This window comes from Anolis carolinensis, chromosome 6 (genome assembly GCF_035594765.1).
Source record: "Anolis carolinensis isolate JA03-04 chromosome 6, rAnoCar3.1.pri, whole genome shotgun sequence".
In the NCBI taxonomy this organism is placed as follows: Eukaryota; Metazoa; Chordata; class Lepidosauria; order Squamata; family Dactyloidae; genus Anolis; species Anolis carolinensis.
This window is the reverse complement of record NC_085846.1, coordinates 61625029-61644882: the sequence shown is the minus strand read 5'-3', so window position 1 is coordinate 61644882 and position 19854 is coordinate 61625029. Positions and strand designations below refer to the sequence as shown.

At 42.9% G+C, this 19854-nt stretch overlaps 1 protein-coding gene and 1 long non-coding RNA gene across 19 annotated transcripts in view; both read left to right on the top strand.

The window, feature by feature from the left end:
* Window positions 1–19854, top strand: part of arpp21 (cAMP regulated phosphoprotein 21) — a 249253-nt gene that overhangs the window by 93861 nt on the left and 135538 nt on the right. The gene's annotated exons all lie outside the window — the stretch shown is intronic.
* Window positions 2–14814, top strand: LOC134299947 (uncharacterized). Its single transcript, XR_010007197.1, has 2 exons — window positions 2–7827; window positions 13993–14814. It is a non-coding gene; the product is annotated as an uncharacterized LOC134299947 (long non-coding RNA).

Below are 19854 nucleotides of genomic sequence, written 5' to 3'. Positions count from 1 at the left end.
TGTTACCTTGCTTCTCTCTTACTATTCATCTTTCCTAAACACCAGTTGGCATCATGACCACATTTCATGTATTGTATCCAGGGTCTTTTCTTTCTTTTTTTTCTTTTTTGTCCTTTTATTTCCTTTCCTCTAATACTGAATACTTGTTTTTACCTTTCATTCACATGTGGAGTATGCCTGTCCTTGGAAGAACATTAAATATATTGAAGTAAATCAATCTCATTTGTTGATAAGAAAGCTCTCTAGAATGGAATGTTATTTTTCTGTTCCTTTATTGTTATCAGAATCCAAGTGAAGGGAGGAATCAAATTGTTTTCTATTATTCCTACCTAGAGTAGTGCAAGCTGTGATGTGCAATGGTACTTTTAACCTATTAGATTAAAAGCATCCTGCCATTTCTTCCTACAGTCTTCTCCTTTAGAACAAGGAGTTCTTTATCTTTGTTCTCTCAATTCAAGATTTTAAAAATCTGTTATTATCGCTTCACAGTTTCTCAGCTCTCTCTGAATTAATTTGCTTCACATAATAAATGAACTGAGAACATGTAGTGCGTAAAAAAGAAATGTCAGAGAATGCGGCGTTACTTCTTATATTATTAAGTAGGCAGGAATCTATTAATTTATGTAATTTAAGAGTGTGTTCCTTGCCATTTCCACTTTTTCAAAAACTTACAATAAAATAATAAAAAGGACATAAAACTATTATAAACATTGATGTAATATCTACTGTCATCTGAGGCCCTACTGCACAATCTCCTGGTATACTGCTTTTATACCAGACAGGTTAGTCAGATTCATAGCTTTGCAATCATTTTGTTGGTGAAGGCTGCCTTGTAAGATTCAGTGAAGGCAACAGGTTTATGCAGTTTCATTTGTTACAATCCTTAAAATGAAGGAAGCAGCCCATTCATTTAGGGGTAATTCCAATTCAGTGTACCTGCTTTTGTAAGGAACTACTTGGAGTTAAACAAGCCATGGAATTATTTTTTTCTGTTCATAATTAAAAGTCTGCTTCCAAAGAATTGACTGTTCAGTTCAAATCAATATACAAAATTCCTTTGAGTCACTGCAGCACTGCCTTTCTACTTCCCTTTGTTGTCTTCTCCCCACTTATGCTTCATCTCCTTTCCCTCTGGCTATCTTTTAACTGCTCTACCTCCTGCCATTTTTTCCCAGGTCTCAGCAAAATCCACTAACTTCTGCTGTCTCCAGATGTATAAATGCTATTATTCACAAAGGGTATATCTATACCTGTGATTCCCAACGTGGGCGCTACTGCCCCTTGGTGGGCGCTGGAGTGATCCGGGGGGCGGTGATGGCACCTATTAGGACATGGGAGTGGGGCCAGAGGAGGAGCAGGGCCTCTTCCCAAGTGCTGGAGTCAGGGTTAAGCACCTGAGGTGCCTGTTAAGACACACAGGGACAGAGCTAGAGGAGTAGGCGTGGCTTCTTCCCAAGAGCCCACGACAGGGCTGAGAATCTATACCTCACCTAAGGCGCATGTTGGGACACAGAGGGTGGAGCTAGGGAATGAGGCGGGGCCTCCTTCCAAGAGCCCGAGACAGAGCTGAGCCTCTATACCTCTCCTGAGAGGCCTTTTAGGACTAAAGGGCGGGGCTAGGGATGGGGGCAGGGCCTCTTCCCAAGAGCACAAGACAGGGCTGAGCCTCTGTATACCTCCCCTGAGTCTCTAGCCCCTGCAGGCAAGCGCTGCAGGACAGGGATAGAAGCTCAGCCCTGCCTCAGAGCTCATAACTCCGGCCATCCCAGTCCTGGCTGCACATTTGTGGCCCCGCCCACCTCCCCCTCCCCCTCCCCCTCAGAGCCCTGCATTTTGGACTAGGGGAGAGGCTTAGCCCCGCCCTCTTGAGCAGGAGCCACGCCCATCCCTCTAAGACACACACCCCTTTCCAGAGGGCATTAAGTCATGTTTTTTCTGGAAAGGGGCAGCAAGTCAAATAAGTTTGGGAACCACTGATCTATACTGTAGAATAATGCAGTTTGACACCACTCTAACTGCTCTGGTTCAATGCTACGGAATCCTGGGATTGGTAGTTTTGTGAGGCAACAGCACTCTTTGGCAGAAAAGACTGAAAACCTTATGAAACTACAACTCCAATGCATTAGTTCTACAGTGCAGATGTGTCCAAAGCTGAGAACTTTTACTGGACCACAGGGAAACAAGTCTGCAGAGATTCTGGCAATTTCCTCTAACCCTTGGGTCATATATGGACATTCTTGGGTCATATATGGACATTCTGTGACAATGCAGTGGAGCAGATTGGGGCAGATGTTCTTGAGGAATTCATCCATTGCTGATTCTTATTTCAAAGGCCAGCTTTCTTACTACAGTAGAGTCTCACTTATCCAAGCCTCGCTTATCCAAGCCTCTGGATTATCCAAGCCATTTTTGTAGTCAATGTTTTCAATATATTGTGATATTTTGGTGCTAAATTCGTAAATACAGTAATTACAACATAACATTACTGCATATTGAACTACGTTTTCTGTCAAATTTGTTGTATAACATGATGTTTTGGTGCTTGATTTGTAAAATCATAACCTAATTTGATGTTTAATAGGCTTTTCCTTAATCCCTCCTTATTATCCAACATATTCGCTTATCCAAGCTTCTGCTGGCCCGTTTAGCTTGGATAAGTGAGACTCTACTGTATTTAAAATATAGTAATGTGGTTTCAAAACATATACTATATGCATATTTTATAAATATTTTAATAGAAAATAAGTACTGTAATACATATATTTTATAAAATTAATGATTAATTCAAAATGGAACACAATTGTGGGTAAAATTATGTGTAAAATCATGGACCTGAAGCAGACACATTCACTTATTTCTAATCAGTATTACTATTCAGATGGGGGATGGAAACAAGTGGAGAACAAAACCACATACTAAATGTAATGAAATTGTGAAAGCTACTTCCCTTAGAGTAATTTTGGTTATAGGACAGTATCTGAGTAGTTGTATGTGTATGCCTGATTTTTTTGGCGCTACACATCCACTAACAACCTTCTCGTCTGAGGTCCTGAATGTGTACAGAATGTATGTATATGGAAGGTCTTGGAAAAGAGAAGATACTGGGCAGGCTGTGTCAAGTGTAGGGAAAGATTAAGCATTTCTCCGTTATAAGAAAATTCTCATTTCTCCCCCTTCTAAAATTCTCTTGCCTAGAAGAAGAAACCATTAGAAACATGTTATCTGTCTCTTGCAAAATCAGTTTTGTCAAAGATAGTTAGTTTTCATTTGCTAAATACAAGTGCATTCACTGTCAACATGAATATGTGGATGAAATACTTCTTGAGTAATCAGTTATCCCATATTTCCCAGGCACTTGAATATTTCAGCTAATCTTTTGGGATCCTCTTGGCTCCCTTGTACTTCTCCCCCTATATTTAAAACTATAGCCTCACTACATGGTGGGGGGGGATTGATGAAGGACTATAGAGGCACTTTTGGGGGGGAATATTACAGAGGAGGGTGACATCTCTGTGAATGCTCCTGAGATCCTGATTACTGAAGTGATATTGTAACCCACCCCTACACCACATTTTAGTACAATATAGATGGGGCCAGAGTCACTCAAAACCTGAGGGGTTCAAGTAATTTTTTTCAGTTTTTAAGGAATAAGTGCCTACTGCATTTAGAGAGGCTGTAGTTCACTATCTCTTGAAGTGGAGCACTCAGGTCCCAGATGTATGTCAGAAGTACTTGTGACTTTTCAAAGCTCTTGACTTATTTAAAAATCATTTATGGGATATTCAATCCACTCTTTGTTTTTTTCAGCCTTTGTTGCTCTTAAGGGTTGCTAGATCATGATGCTGTAATGACTCTCAGAATTCAATAGAATTTAGTCTCAAGATCTAAGAACCATTTATTTTGCCTATTATGTCTTTTGAATAATTTTGGTAGCACATATCATATATCTTTGTGACCAGAGATTCAATTATGGCTCTTTCTGGGTTAGTCAATTCTTGTTTCAGTTTTCTTTTACACGCAACATACTGTGTATGCTCTACCACTGCTGTTTCGCAAATCATGATTATTGATATGAGAGGCAAAAAGGATGCATTGATTTAGTTCTGCAGAAAATGATCTGCATATGTTTATAATTCTGATTAAGGGTTGTTCACCTTTGATTTACTGACTGATGTAACCAGCCACTTATTTCTTCATTTGTGTGTACTCTGGCTGAAGCAAATACACAATAATTTTAACATAATTCCTTGCATTTGAATAGTAAATGTATACGTTTATGAGAGTGAAGGCATTTAGGCAGATGTGTAGTGACAAACATAGCCAGACAGGTTTATGCTGAGATCCCCTGCTTTAGGAGAATCTTTCCCAGTAGTTTCCTAATATGCTGGATTCCTACCATCCCCAGACAATAATGGTCTCATGCTCTTTGTAGGCCATCTTGGGAAAATCCAATTGGGAAAAAAGATGTTTAAATGAGGAAACAATTAAAGGAACCTATAATTAAATGAATTCCTCAATATCAGTGGTGTCCATCTTCACAACTTCTTTTGGAAAATCCATGCTCTGTTCTAAAAATTAAATTATAAGTTAATTAACAAGATTCTGCTAGTTTCCCCATTTCTTTGATTTTTTTAACATTCACATTCACATAGACTTCCATTACACCATGAATGTACAAAGTCATTTTGTGATGGGAAATCTGTATGGATCTGTCTTCAGCTATGAAGAAACCTGGTGGGATGACTCCCATCACTGGAATGTAGCCATTGAAGGCTATAACCTCTTTCACAGAAATAGAACAAAGGGGAGAGGAGGGGGAGTAGCTTTATATGTCAAAAACAGTTATGTTGCAGAAGAAATGCAAGACTGTAATCCGGGAAACCAGCTTGAAAGCATCTGGATAAGAATCAAGGGAACCGGGACTCAAAAAGATCTCGTCGTGGGTGTCTACTACAGACCTCTGAACCAGGATGGAGAACTTTATGAAGCCTTCTGTCAGCAGCTGACCAAACAGGCAAAAAGAAGAGATATAGTAGTCATGGGCGACTTCAACTATCCTGATATATGCTGGAAAACAAACTCGGCCAAGAGCACCAACAAATTCCAACAAATTCCTCACTTGCCTTGCAGACAATTTTATGGTCCAGAAGGTAGAAGAGGCAACAAGGGGATCAGCTACTCTTGATCTAATCTTAACAAATGTGGAAGACCTGATCAATACAGTCAGAGTGGTCGGATCCTTAGGGGCAAGTGACCATGTGCTCCTGCAGTTTGCCATACAAAGGAAGGCTGAAACTAAGACAAGTCAAACACACATTCTGGACTTTTAAGAGAGCTGATTTCCAAAAAATGAAGGAAATACTGAGCGGCATTCCATGGACGCCAATATTAAAAGACAAGGGAGTTAAGGATGGATGGGAATTTTTTAAAAGTGAAATACTCAAGGCGCAAATGCAAACAGTGCCAACAAAGAAAAAAAAAATATGACAAGTGAAAAGAAGCCAGAATGGATGTCCAAAGAACTTCTAACCGGGCTAAGACTCAAAAGAGACATGCACAAGAAGTGGAAAAGGGGAGAAATCACCAAAGAAGAATTCAAACGTATAGCCAACTCCTGTAGGGAAAAGGTTTGCAAGGCTAAAGCGCAAAATGCGCTCAGGCTTGCCACGGACATTAAAAACAACAAAAAAGGCTTTTTTGCTTACGTTGGTAGAAAAAGGAAGAACAAGGAGGCGATAGGGCCTCTGCAAGGAGAAGATGGGGTGATGGCGACGGGGGATAGGGAAAAGGCAGAACTGCTCAATGCCTTCGTTGCCTCAGTCTTCTCACAAAAAGAATGCCATCTTCAATCTCAGCAACATGAAATGGATGAAGGATTTTGGGAAATCCAACCCCAAATTGGGAGACAAGTTGTCCAGGAACATCTGGCCACTCTAAACGAATTCAAGTCCCCAGGGCCAGATCAGCTACATCCAAGAATATTGAAGGAACTAGCTGAGGTTATTTCAGAACCACTGACCATTATCTTCAAGAGTTCTTGGAGAACAGGAGAAGTCCCCAAAGATTGGAGGAGGGCAAATGTGGCCCCTGTCTTCAAGAAGGGAAAAAAGAATGACCCGGTCAGCCTCACAGCAATACCAGGCAAGATTCTGGAAAAGATCATTAAGGAAGTGGTCTGCAAACACTTAGAAACAAATGCAGTCATTGCTAATAGTCAACACGGATTTACCAAAAACAAGTCATGCCAGACTAATCTGATCTCTTTTTTTGATAGAGTTACGAGTTGGGTCGATACAGGGAATGCCGTGGATGTAGCGTACCTAGATTTCAGTAAGGCCTTCGACACAACCTTCTGGCAAACAAACTAGTAAAATGTGGGCTAGACAAAACTACGGTTAGGTGGATCTGTAATTGGCTAAGTGAACGAACCCAAAGGGTGCTCACAAATGCATCGTCTTCATCTTGGAAAGAAGTCATGAGTTCCGTCCTGGGCCTGTTTCTGTTTAATATCTTTATTAACGACTTAGACGAAGGATTAGAAGGCACGATCATCAAGTTTGCAGATGACACCAAACTGGGAGGGATAGCCAACACTCCAGAAGACAGGAGTAGAATTCAAAACAATCTTGACAGACAAGAGAGATGGGCCAAAACTAACAAAATGAAGTTCAACAGGGATAAATGCAAGATATTTCATTTCGGCAGAAAAAATGGAATGCAAAGATACAGAATGGGGGACGCCTGGCTACATAGCAGTACTTGTGAAAAAGATCTTGGAGTCCTTGTGGACAACAAGTTAAACATGAGCCAACAATGTGATGCGGCTGCTAAGAAAGCCAATGGGATTCTGGACTGCATCAATAGGGGTATAGCATCTAGATCCAGGGAAGTCATGTTACCCCTCTGTTCTGCCTTGGTCAGGCCACACCTGGAATACTGTGTTCAATTCTGGGCACTGCAGTTGAAGGGAGATATTGACAAGCTGGAATGAGGAGGAGGGCAACTAAAATGATCAAAGGTCTGGAGAACAAACCCTATGAGGAGAGGCTTAAAGAACTGGGCATATTTAGCCTGCAGAAGAGAAGACTAAGAGGAGACATGATAGCCATGTACAAATATGTGAGGGGAAGTCATAGGGAGGAGGGAGCAAGCTTTTTTTCTGCTGCCCTGGAGACTAGGACACGGAACAATGGCTTCAAACTACAGGAAAGGAGATTCCACCTGAACATCAGGAAGAACTTCCTCACTGTGAGGTCTGTTCGGCAGTGGAACTCTCTCCCCCAGACTGTAGTGGAGCCTCCTTCTTTGGAGGCTTTTAAACAGAGGCTGGATGGCCATCTGTCGGGGGTGCTTTGAATGTAATTTCCTGCTTCTTGGCAGGGGGTTGGACTGGATGGCCCATGAGGTCTCTTCCAACACTACTATTCTATGATTCTATGATTCTATGAATCAGTAGTTTGGTTACTTTTAAAAATGCAATCTGTTGATGCAGTAGTCAGTATGGTTCTAAGGATTTGTGAAATGCTGATATTTGCTTTTGATGAATAAAATGAAGACTTGTTCCAGAGTTGTATTCCATATATTATAAGCAGAACAAGGACACATTGTGTAGTACATATTGTGGCTTTTATAGATTGGGGAAGGGGGGGTATTTGTACACAATAGTAAGTTGTAACCAACCTTTTTGTTGGTTTGATAGATATATGAATAGTTTTTTTCTCCTCGGTAGAGTTTTTTTCTCCCTAAAATAGCTCACAAAAGTGACAAAGCAATTCTGACAACAGTATTTCTTGTGATATTAATATAGAGACTTCTCACTCTCAAAATGTCAAGGACAGAACGCCACAAGATCAAAGATAACAGAGTTTATTGGATTTACAGAACTCAAAATGCCTGTAAAAGACAAGGGCTAGGCAACATTAGCCTTAAAAAGCAAAAAGGGGCAAGAAAAAACGTTCAAAAGATAAACCGGATTAAACCGGAGTTTAATCCGGGTAAAATCAAAACAGCTTGCTTCAGCCTGGGAATAAACAAAACAGAAGCTGGGGAACAAAGAGTTCAAAAGAATGTAACTAATTGGCAGCAGATGCCTCTCTGCTGCCAGTACTATGTTTTGAGTAACTTAGAAGTCACTCCTCCACACAGCAGGCAAATTCCCAATACAAACACAACAGCCGAGGATTGAAGCAGTAGCGTAGTCCCAGTTCTTTCCGAAGGTCGATAGGCAGAAGCAGACGTTTGTAGTTCACCAAGTCCAGGTAGAATCCGAGCCCGTAGTCAGTTCAGTCCGTAAATCCAGAGTAGCAGATGGCGTCCGTCAAGAAGACGACGGAAGGTCAAAGGTAATCAGCACACGAAACACACCCGTCTTCAGGAAAACGTCCCACACAGATCCCAAGCGTTTGTCCAGATTACCTTGCCCAACGCAATTTGCTATTGCTCCCAAACCCCATTTTATGCCAGTTACAAGTCCTCATCACTATCAGCTGTTCTCCTTAACCCGGGCGTTTCCTCATCACTTTCCTCATCAGAACTGGAACACCTCTGACTACGCCCCACAGCATCCCCAGCTGTGGATCCCGTCCCATCCCTCCAGCTTGTCCATGGGTCTAGTCCTGAAGGTCCCCAATCATCTTCCATCCCATCATTGCCAGTGGCACCCAATTCCTCCCTTACCCGAGTCCAATCCATCTCATCCTCTTCCGAGCTAACCAGCTCTTCCTCCATTCTCTCCGTAAACCCCTCAAAAGACTCCTCGTCAGATGGTTCTGCAAAGATATCTCGCAGCCTCTTTCTTTCTCGCTCCTCGAGAGTATCTGACTCTCGAGGAGTCTTACGCCCACGTCTGCCAGTAGCAGAGCCATGAGGCTCAATCATAACACTATCCCCTCTCACAAAGGCCTCCTCCCCCGAAGGCGGAGAGGTGGCAGTGATATCCTCCGCTATAGCACCACGACGACTGGAGGTATCTAATTTCAACAGCGAACGATGGAAAACTGGATGGACCTTTAAACTAGATGGTAAACGCAAACGAAACGCAACGGAAGAAATCTTTTTAACTATAGGAAAGGGACCCAAATACCGAGGCGCAAACTTTCCCCCAGCCTGTTTAATGTGCTTGGAAGACAACCACACCAAATCCCCTTCTTCCAACTCCTCCCCTGCCTGCCTGCGACGGTCGGCCTGAGTCTTTTGCGTTGCCTTAGCTTCCAACAGTAAGCGACGGGCAACATCATGCAACGCAGCCATTTCCGAGGAGCGGTACACAGGGTCAGAGGAGACCACATTGGTCGACGGCGCCACACCTCCCCGTGGGTGAAAACCATAAGTCAGTTCAAATGGCGTATGCTGACTAGACGTGTGCACCGCGTTGTTGTAAGCGAACTCCGCCACCGGTAGCCATTTCACCCAAGCAGTGGGTTGATCTAAACAAAAACAACGTAAATATTGCTCTAAGAGCCCATTAACCCGTTCCGACTGGCCATCCGTTTGCGGATGAAACGCTGAAGAGACGTTTAACTTGGTACCTAAGCACTCATGGAAGTGTTTCCAAAAGCGTGACACAAATTGTGGAGCCCTATCCGAAATAATCACCTCAGGAGCTCCGTGCAAACGATAGATGTGCTTAGTAAACAATAACGCCAACGTAGGGGCCGCCGGAATGGTCGAGCAAGGAATAAAATGAGCCAGTTTGCTAAATAAATCCACCACCGCCCAAATACAAGTATAACCCCCAGACTTAGGCAAATCCGAAATGAAATCCATGGAAATGATTTGCCATGGCCTCTCAGGAACAGGTAGAGACGACAACAACCCTCTAGGGCACCCAACAGGCGTCTTACTCTGCTGGCAAACAGCGCAGCTGTCACAAAAGCGCAGAATGTCTTGCCGCATCTTCGGCCACCAGTAGCTCCTGGTGATGAGCTGCACGGTCTTGAATCTGCCAAAGTGCCCAGCCATGGGTTCGTCATGGTGGGCTCTAATCACCTCCAACCTGAGGGCCCCCACTGGTACATAGACCTGCCCCCTGCGTACCAATACTCCGTTTTGATCTTGCAGGTGAGGCAGTATTGTACGGTTACCTGCTGACAACAGCATGAGTTGTTCCTGAGTCCACACATCTTCTCTCTGAGCCTCAATGATCTGGTCATGTAACCCGAGCTCATTTTCTACAACACACAGAGAGGCAGTAGGCAAGATGGTCTGACATACTACCTGCTCATTGGTCTTAAACTCCGGCTTGCGGGACAAGGCATCGGCCCGCAAGTTTGCCTTCCCTTCCACGAATTGCACTTTGAAGTTAAACCTGGAGAAAAACAAAGCCCATCGGATTTGACGCTGGTTTAACTTTTTAGCTGTTTGCAAGTGCTCCAAATTCTTGTGATCAGACCTGACCACGATTTGGTGCCGCGCCCCTTCTAGCCAGTGCCGCCACACCTCAAACGCCACCTTTATCGCCAATAACTCCTTCTCCCATATGGTATAGTTCTGCTCAAATGGTGTTAGTTGCCACGAGTAAAATCCACAGGGACGCAAGGTCCCTGAGGAATCTCTTTGAGACAATACAGCCCCCAACGTGTAGCTAGAAGCGTCCGCTTCTACCACGAACGGTTTGTCTACATCAGGATGTGTTAGTATGTTGTCTGACTGAAAGCTAGACTTTAGTTGCAAAAACGCATCGTGAGCTTCCCGCCCCCACACAAATGGCTGTTTCTTACGCAGGAGCTGCGTCAAAGGCACCGTGAGCTTGGCAAAATTTGGGATAAACTCCCGGTAGTAATTAGCGAATCCTAAGAACCTTTGCACATCCTTCTTAGTCTTGAGCTCCTGCCATGAGTTGACTGCGTCAACCTTATGTGGGTCCATTTTAAGTTCCCTACCTGAAACTACATGACCTAGGAACTCCACTTCAGGCACATGAAAGACGCACTTGGAAGCCTTGGCGAAGAGCCCATTAGTCCGCAGACGGTGCAGAACCTGCTTGACATGCTGACGATGTTCTTTCTCGTCCTTAGAAAAAATCAAGATATCATCCAAATAGATCACCACAAATTGGTCAATTAGGTCCCTAAACACATCGTTTATGAACCTCTGGAAGACCGCAGGCGCATTGCAAAGCCCAAAAGGCATGACTCGGAACTCGTGGCATCCGAAACACGTGTTAAATGCCGTCTTCCATTCATCACCTTCCCGTATTCTGATTAAGTTATATGCCCCCCGCAGGTCAAGCTTGGTAAAAACCTTAGCCCCTTGCACCCTTGATAGTAGTTCCGAGATTAAAGGTAGCGGGTACCTATCCCGAATGGTGTATTTGTTAAGGATCTGATAGTCGCAAACCAACCTGAGGTCCCCAGTCTTTTTGGCAACAAAGAATACCGGCGCCGCAGTTGGAGAGCTAGATGGGCGAATAAACCCCTTGGCTAAATTCTCATCTAGGAACTCTCGTAAAGCTTGCCTTTCCGGTACAGTCAAGGCGTACAGCCTTCCTGCTGGCAATCTCGCACCTTCCGCTAGTTTAATGGCGCAATCATACGGCCTGTGCGGCGGTAACTTGTCCGCTTCCTTTTTACAGAATACATCAGAGAACTCCCCATACTCAGCAGGCACTCCCTCCATATCAGGCTGAGTAGTGTTCAGAGTACAACATTCCTGCCTCTTTAAGGTCAGCTTACGCGTCACCCAGTCTACTTATGGATTTACTACAGCTAGCCAATCCATCCCCAGGATCACATCGTATCTGGGCAAGCTCGTAATATCCCACACAAACGTTCCCGTTACTCCCTGTACTTCCCACATTACTGCTGAGGTCTCATGGTTAACCACCCCAGTCTCCAGCAGTCTCCCATCCGCTCCTTCCACCCACACGTCGCATGCCTTGCGCACTATAGGAATGCCATGCTTCCTAGCAAACTCAATATCCACGTAAGAGACCGTAGCCCCTGAGTCCAGCAGTGCCAAAGTAGAAACAAGTTCCTTTCCCCCAACAGATAACGTAATGGGTACGAAAACATGCTTCTTCCCCTCAGTTGACTGCTTTAAAAGCCCTAATGCGTTGGACTCACGTCGCACTAGGGCTGGCCTTTTCCCGAAAGCTGGGAAGGTTTCACATTACAGTTTTTGGCAAAATGCCCAGCATTCCCACAGTACAAACACAACCCCAGCTGCCTCCTACGGTTCTTTTCTTCTGTAGACAGCTTTTTAAAGACCCCAAGCTCCATAGGCTCTTCCCCCATTATCACAGGTGCCTTGGTTACATGCATAGGTGGCGCACACATTGCTTTCGAGTGCTTACGGGACTCGAACCTGGCGTCCAAACGCAGCACTTTAGCTACTAAGGCATCCCAATTTTCGGCCGGCTCCAAGCGTGCCAATTCGTCCTGGAGATAATCACTTAAACCAGCAGTAAACAAAAGCATGAATGCATTTTCCCCCCCAGTCCAGCTGGTGACGGTACAAATTAAACTTATTTAAGTAATCCAAAACAGTCCCCTTTCCCTGTTTCAGCCGATACAGAGCCCACCCAGCATTCTCCGTACGGAGGGGATCCCCAAAAGTGTCAGTTAGTAGCTTCTTGAAATTATTCAAATTGTCCTTGACTGGGTCATTTCCCAAAATCAAATTGGTGGCCCATTGTCCTGCGGGACCAGTCAACAAACTCAAAATAAATGCCACCTTGCTAGTGTCCGTAGGGTAAGCTTGAGCACTGAGCTGGGAAAAATAAAGCTCAACTTGTGCCAAAAAGGTTGGCAGTTTGCACCTGGATCCGTCAAAGCGTTCAGGGGTCAAAACATGTCCTTTAACAGAATGAGCTACTTGAGTAGCATTAAAGGCCATTTGTAATTGCTCAAATCTAGCCTTTAACTCATCCATCGTCTTCTTGACGAGATTTATTACTGCAGTAAAACTTTTTTATGGGCGTTGGGCAATCTGTCAAGGACAGAACGCCACAAGATCAAAGATAACAGAGTTTATTGGATTTACAGAACTCAAAATGCCCGTAAAAGACAAGGGCTAGGCAACATTAGCCTTAAAAAGCAAAAAGGGGCAAGAAAAAACGTTCAAAAGATAAACCGGATTAAACCGGAGTTTAATCCGGGTAAAATCAAAACAGCTTGCTTCAGCCTGGGAATAAACAAAACAGAAGCTGGGGAACAAAGAGTTCAAAAGAATGTAACTAATTGGCAGCAGATGCCTCTCTGCTGCCAGTACTATGTTTTGAGTAACTTAGAAGTCACTCCTCCACACAGCAGGCAAATTCCCAATACAAACACAACAGCCGAGGATTGAAGCAGTAGCGTAGTCCCAGTTCTTTCCGAAGGTCGATAGGCAGAAGCAGACGTTTGTAGTTCACCAAGTCCAGGTAGGAGAATCCGAGCCCGTAGTCAGTTCAGTCCGTAAATCCAGAGTAGCAGATGGCGTCCGTCAAGAAGACGACGGAAGGTCAAAGGTAATCAGCACACGAAACACACCCGTCTTCAGGAAAACGTCCCACACAGATCCCAAGCGTTTGTCCAGATTACCTTGCCCAACGCAATTTGCTATTGCTCCCAAACCCCATTTTATGCCAGTTACAAGTCCTCATCACTATCAGCTGTTCTCCTTAACCCGGGCGTTTCCTCATCACTTTCCTCATCAGAACTGGAACACCTCTGACTACGCCCCACAGCATCCCCAGCTGTGGATCCCGTCCCATCCCTCCAGCTTGTCCATGGGTCTAGTCCTGAAGGTCCCCAATCATCTTCCATCCCATCATTGCCAGTGGCACCCAATTCCTCCCTTACCCGAGTCCAATCCATCTCATCCTCTTCCGAGCTAACCAGCTCTTCCTCCATTCTCTCCGTAAACCCCTCAAAAGACTCCTCGTCAGATGGTTCTGCAAAGATATCTCGCAGCCTCTTTCTTTCTCGCTCCTCGAGAGTATCTGACTCTCGAGGAGTCTTACGCCCACGTCTGCCAGTAGCAGAGCCATGAGGCTCAATCATAACACAAAAGCTACAGAAATGTCCAAGGACAAATGCCTAAATGTAATGAACCATACCTAATGACTCCATTATTAATTTTTCAGTGTAATATAATCTCTAAACTAATTTGTTTGGGATTAAGATGGTCATGTACTTGATAGCTATTACACTGTAATAAAGTGTTATAAAGTGCTAGTTAACCATTAGCCAATCACTGCACTCTTTGTTAATCACTGTAACCTTACAACTCAAGGGTGTAATTTTGCCATAAATAAAATTAAAAGGATTCTCTAGTCTGACTTTGGTAAATGGAAAAATACCAAAGAAAGCATACTGTGTTTTAATATTGTGTTGGAAATCTATCTGAATTTCATTTCTTTGTAAACTGTTATCAAAGTAGCCTCAGTTTCATACAGCAAGTGTATCAGCTCTTGGATGATAGAAACTAACATTCATTTTGAAATTTTATGTACTGTATCACACCAAAAAAAAAAAAAAAAACCAGTATTCAGTCCTGTATTTTTGAAAATACAGACTTGCTCATAAAATGATGCCCTTTTCCCCAGGGGCCACAAATCTATATCTGGGTTGTATTACTTTAAGCCCAATGTTGAGATTCATAGAATACTCTGTTATCTGTTGTTACTCTGTTGTTTTTAAATCCTGACCATCATGTTATTGTATTAATTCTTCTTAAACATTCCATTACATGCTCTGTATTACTTCCAATCATTGTTCTTTTCAGGTACTCAGCTTTTAATACCCGAAGCATTAAAGATTAATGTCTAACATAGTAACTGCCCATGTAAAAGAAACCTATGCCAGATAACTTGAAAATTATTTTTCACAAAAAGTTTATATGAAACAGAAATTTAATACATTAAGTTAAATTAACCAGACTCTGTGATCAAATATTTCATCTGAAATAAAAATGACCCTGATGTGTTTTCGTAATTCATCAGCATGGGTCATTTTCACAAATGCCAGTATTCATGTGAACAAGTAATAGTCTTCCCATTGCTGCATAATCTTATCACTGGTTAGTTTCTCCTTAAATGTATGTTTTTCTTTTGGGGGTTTTGTTTTTTATGTGAAAGAGCCATTTGCATTTCTATTAGTCTTGTGCAAAGATCTGTTTTAGCCATTTTACTTCAGCCAAACCAGCTTCTTCAGTTCTGTCAGGTGGCTATAATGGCAAGAGCCTGGCCATCACATTTTCCCATTCATAACAAAACCACGTGGCAGCCGATCATGGCAGCTCCTCCCCGATTCAGTACTGGAACTGTGCAAGACAGATGGGTGGAGTGTGCATTCATATTTGAGGGCTTGAAGAGTTACCCTTTTAGTTTCCTTTTCTTTTCCTCTCCTTCAGAAAATTCTTCTAAAAGATAATAATAATAATTAATAATAATAGTAATAATAATAATAATAATAATAATAATAATAATAATAATAATAATAATCCTAGCAAACAAAAAGAAAAGCCTCGTTCTCAGAAAACTATTACCATCTAGTTACCTCTCCTTTAGTGTAGAAAGTATAAACAGCTTTAAGGAAGCATCAAACCCAGGTCTCCTCTACAGAGCAAAGGGAAAGGATCACAGAAAGAGTGGTATCTTAACTCTGATGCTTTTTAATCCAGGTTTTAATGAAAGATATAAGGACAAACGATGCTATTGCCTAAAACGATGGGAAAGAGAGCACCCCCATTGCCGCCAATTGGTCACATCTAGCCGTATTTTTTGGCTGCGGTTCAAAAACTCCATCCGGCTGTGTGCCTGTTTTCGGGTGGCATGTGAAAACGGATATGGGGGTCTATCAGTATTCGGCCAGCAGAAAAGGATCGAAGTTCAGCCGAAATACACAAGGCTAATTTCTATGATGGGTCGAGACAATAAAATTAGTCTTGTCTACCAAGTCATTTCCTTCTGCCTGTTCTTTTCATTATGAGTTTATACCTCTAGACCCATTCCTTTTTTATATATTTGAAAATAATGCATAATCAGCATCCATCCAGCATCCACTCATAATGTATATTGCTAGTGATAAATATATACACATAGCCTACTTCTTATTTGAGTACACTGAATAGTTGAAAGGGACCTAGATCAGTCATATTACTCTGATAATGAAAGGTTCAAACCACAATATCTTCATTTTAAACATAAATTGACATAGTGGAGTAGATCCAGGCCTAGAGTCAACCCACTGAAATTGAAGTTGTGCTTGACTCACTAGTGTCATTTACTGTGCTTAAAAATAGTAATTATAAATCCAACCATTCTTCACAAATGAGACAAGAACAAGATTGCAAGAACAGTCTCACTCATTTGAAAATAATAGACATATGATTAATCTGAAATGTATTTGTGGTATTATTCTTTAATATAATAAAATTTTAACTTTTATAAAGGAATTAAGTTGCTAATTACCAACAATTTTACTTATTTTAAAAGATAGAATTTGCGGGGGAATGGAATGTTTCTATCTACTAAATCCATCTGCCACTCGGATAAAAGCATTAGAACAGCCTGAAATAAGATTATTAAGGTAGTAAATCTGTTTATACTAATGGATTTAAGAATTTAGTATATCTGTTTAGTTATTATTTCATCTCCAGAAACTCTTTATTATGCACAGTAATAAAGAGACTAAGGGAAAAAAAGTTGAACAGTACTCGTCCCATGCCTTATTTTTATTTGTGTTAGAACTGGCTCTGCACTTCCAGTTACTTTCCTGCTTCTATTTCTAATCCCCTGTTTGAGATTTGTGGCATTGGCCTGGTTCACTTTGGAGTGGTTCTACTTTTCACAATCCCTCAAAGTATGGGTCTTCTCTGGAGGTTCACCAAAATTTTTGGATTTTACAGAATGCAGGGTAAAACCAGCTTAATCTCTTTTACTGCCACATTATAGGCCAGAAGCCCCTCACTATTGTTTGGACATCCAGGTTAGACTTCTGGCCCAATTCCATGTTTGGGTGCAGTGTAGACAAGCCCAACGTGACAACCTGTATGTAAGAAACAGGCACCAGTTATTTGGAAGAGCCTCCATATCCTTAGAAACCATCTTTGCAAAGGAAGGAATTTGCATGTTTAACTTTGCACCTGAATCATCAAGTGTTGAGTCATCCAATTGAAAACGTACACCTGTGGTTAGATGCTTTTTTGCACTCAGGGAAGGTCACTGAACTGTTTTCTTGATTAGTACTTTATATGTAAGCTTCTGAATGATTTAAGGATTTCTGTAACAGATTTATTTTCCTCTATGTACTAGGGAAAAGTACGGGGAGCAGAGTGAGCACCCGCTATTAGCTCCAGCTTCTGCCAACCTAGCAGTTCGAAAACATGCAAATGTGAGTAGATCAATAGGTACCACTCTGGCGGGAAAGTAACGGCGCTCCATGCAGTCATGCTGGCCACATGACCTGGAGGTGTCTACAGACAATGCCGGCTCTTCGGCTTAGAAATGGAGATGAGCACCAACCCCCAGAGTCGAACAGGGGAAACCTTTACCTTTACCTTACTAGGGAAAATATTTCTTCCCTGTATACAAGAGGAAACAGTTACCCCACATATGGTCCCCCTAAATTTATTTTATGTCAATATTTGGAATACATGATGTAAAGGATCCATAATTAACAACACAGGGGTTTTGATTGTGTTAGATGTGTACATTTCTAAGGCAGCTATGTAACATGGGTTTTTTTTTCTGAGATGGTAATGTACACCTTGAAATATTTGATGAGCTGCACAATTTTAAGTCAAGCATAGTTTAAAATGCAGGGGCATGTGGTTTTCTACTATTACGTTATAAAAGCTACTTTATCAAACACTGCATTCCTGCAGAAAATCTCTTCTTTTTATGGTTAGTCATACCTCTCTCTTAGAGTGAAAATGATTTTTTGTTTACATGGTGTATTAGACAGATTTGAAGGTCAGAGAGCTAAAAATAAAGGCTATCTCCTGTGCAGAAGGGACAATCATTATTTTCTTGTTAACCTCCAGGAATCTGCAAGAACTTTGGAGTCAGTCTAAACATTTTTAAAAATAAATTTTTTGGTTGAGTCTGCTTGATTCAGTTTGGTCGAGTACCAGCACCACTTGATAGAGAAAGCTAAAGACCTTGTAAAATGACAACACCCCTGGTTACATAACGTGCTACAATTCAATGCTATGTTTTGTCAAATTGTATGAATTCTGCAATGTAGATACATCTTACATTACTTGCACTAATTTGACGTGGGTGTCTACAGAACTTAAATCATGATTAACTTGTTCCATAGATTTCAATTAAATAAAATTTACTTGTTCATAACTGAACTTATATCTGAGTCGATACATGTAGGGTTGAGATGAAAATCCAATTCCAACCCAGTGTGATACAAATAGTATGAATAGCTGTGCAACACTGTTAATGTTAGTTTTACTGCATTATCAAATTTTTCATAAGAAACTACTTTGTTTTCAAATAGGTTCCATCGAAGATTCCATCGAGGTCGTGTGGGGGAGGAGGGGGTGTGGCCAACAGTTTCCCAGGAAGAAGCGCAACAGGTGTCTTCTGATAGGTGTGGTGTGGTAGCCTCCATGGCAGCCCCTCCGGGCTGAAGGTACTGCTGCTTAATGCCAGATCCGTCAGTGGGAAATCTGCAATTATCCAGGACCTGATCCCGGATCTGGCTTGCATCACCAAGACCTGGTTGGATGAACTGGGTGGGGTAAATCTTACCCAGCTTTGTCCTCCAGGTTTCGGGGTGCATCAGCAGGCCAGGCCTGGAGGGCGGGGAGGTGGGGTTACAGTGGTCTTTCGGCAGTCCATCGCCTTGGTCAGATGCGCCGTCATACAATCTGCTGGGTTTGAGTATCTCCACTTGAAGGTGGGTACCCGGGACAGTTTGGGGATTGTGCTGGTGTACCGTCCACCCCGCTACACAGCAGTCTCCCTACCTGAGCTAGCAGAGGTGGTCTCTAGCGTGGTGTTGGGCTCCCAGCGCCTTTTGGTATTGGGTGACTTCAACATCCATGCTGAGGCCACCTTGACAGGTGCAGCTCAGGAATTCATGGCCGTCATGACGACCATGGGGCTGTCCCAAGTAATATCGGGTCCCACCCATCAAGCTGGACATACACTCGACCTGGTTTTTATTGTGGGCGATGGTTTGGTCAGAGTAGAAGAGCAAACTATTCTTCCATTGTCATGGTCTGACCATTATCTGATCAATTTAAGACTCACTGTGTCCTCAAACCTCCGCAGGGGTGGTGGGCCCATTAAGATGGTCCGCCCCAGGAGACTAATGGATCCTGAGGATTTCCTGACGTCTCTTGGGGTTATGTCTGCTATGGAGGCTGACGATCCTGTTGATGCCTTGGTCGCTCGTTATAACACCGAGTTGTCCAGGGCTATTGACATGATTGCTCCCGAACGTCCTCTCTCGCTGCGTGGAGTTGCCCCGGCTCCCTGGTTTACCGGGGAGCTGGCGGAGATGAAACGTGGGAGAAGGAGACTAGAGTATCGCTGGCGGAGAACTCGTGACATTTCTGACCGAGCACGGTCTAAAGCCGCTATTAAGGCTTATTCCGCGGCGTTGCGGGCAGCTAGGAAGGTTTTCACGACTGCCCGCATCGCGTCTGCAACAAATAGATCTTCTGAGTTGTTCTGGGTTGTTGGGGAGCTCCTCCACCCTTCTCAGGATGGGGGGGGGCACCTGACATCTCGGCAGCTCGGTGTAGCGAATTCGCTCACCATTTTGTAGACAAAGTCACTCAGATTCATTTTGACTTGGACGCCAGTCTTGATGCATTGCCAGGTGAGGTAACCGAGGCATTTGTCTGTTTGATCTTGTGGGAATCATTTTAGCTTGTGCAACCTGATGATGTGGACAAGATTCTTGGAGC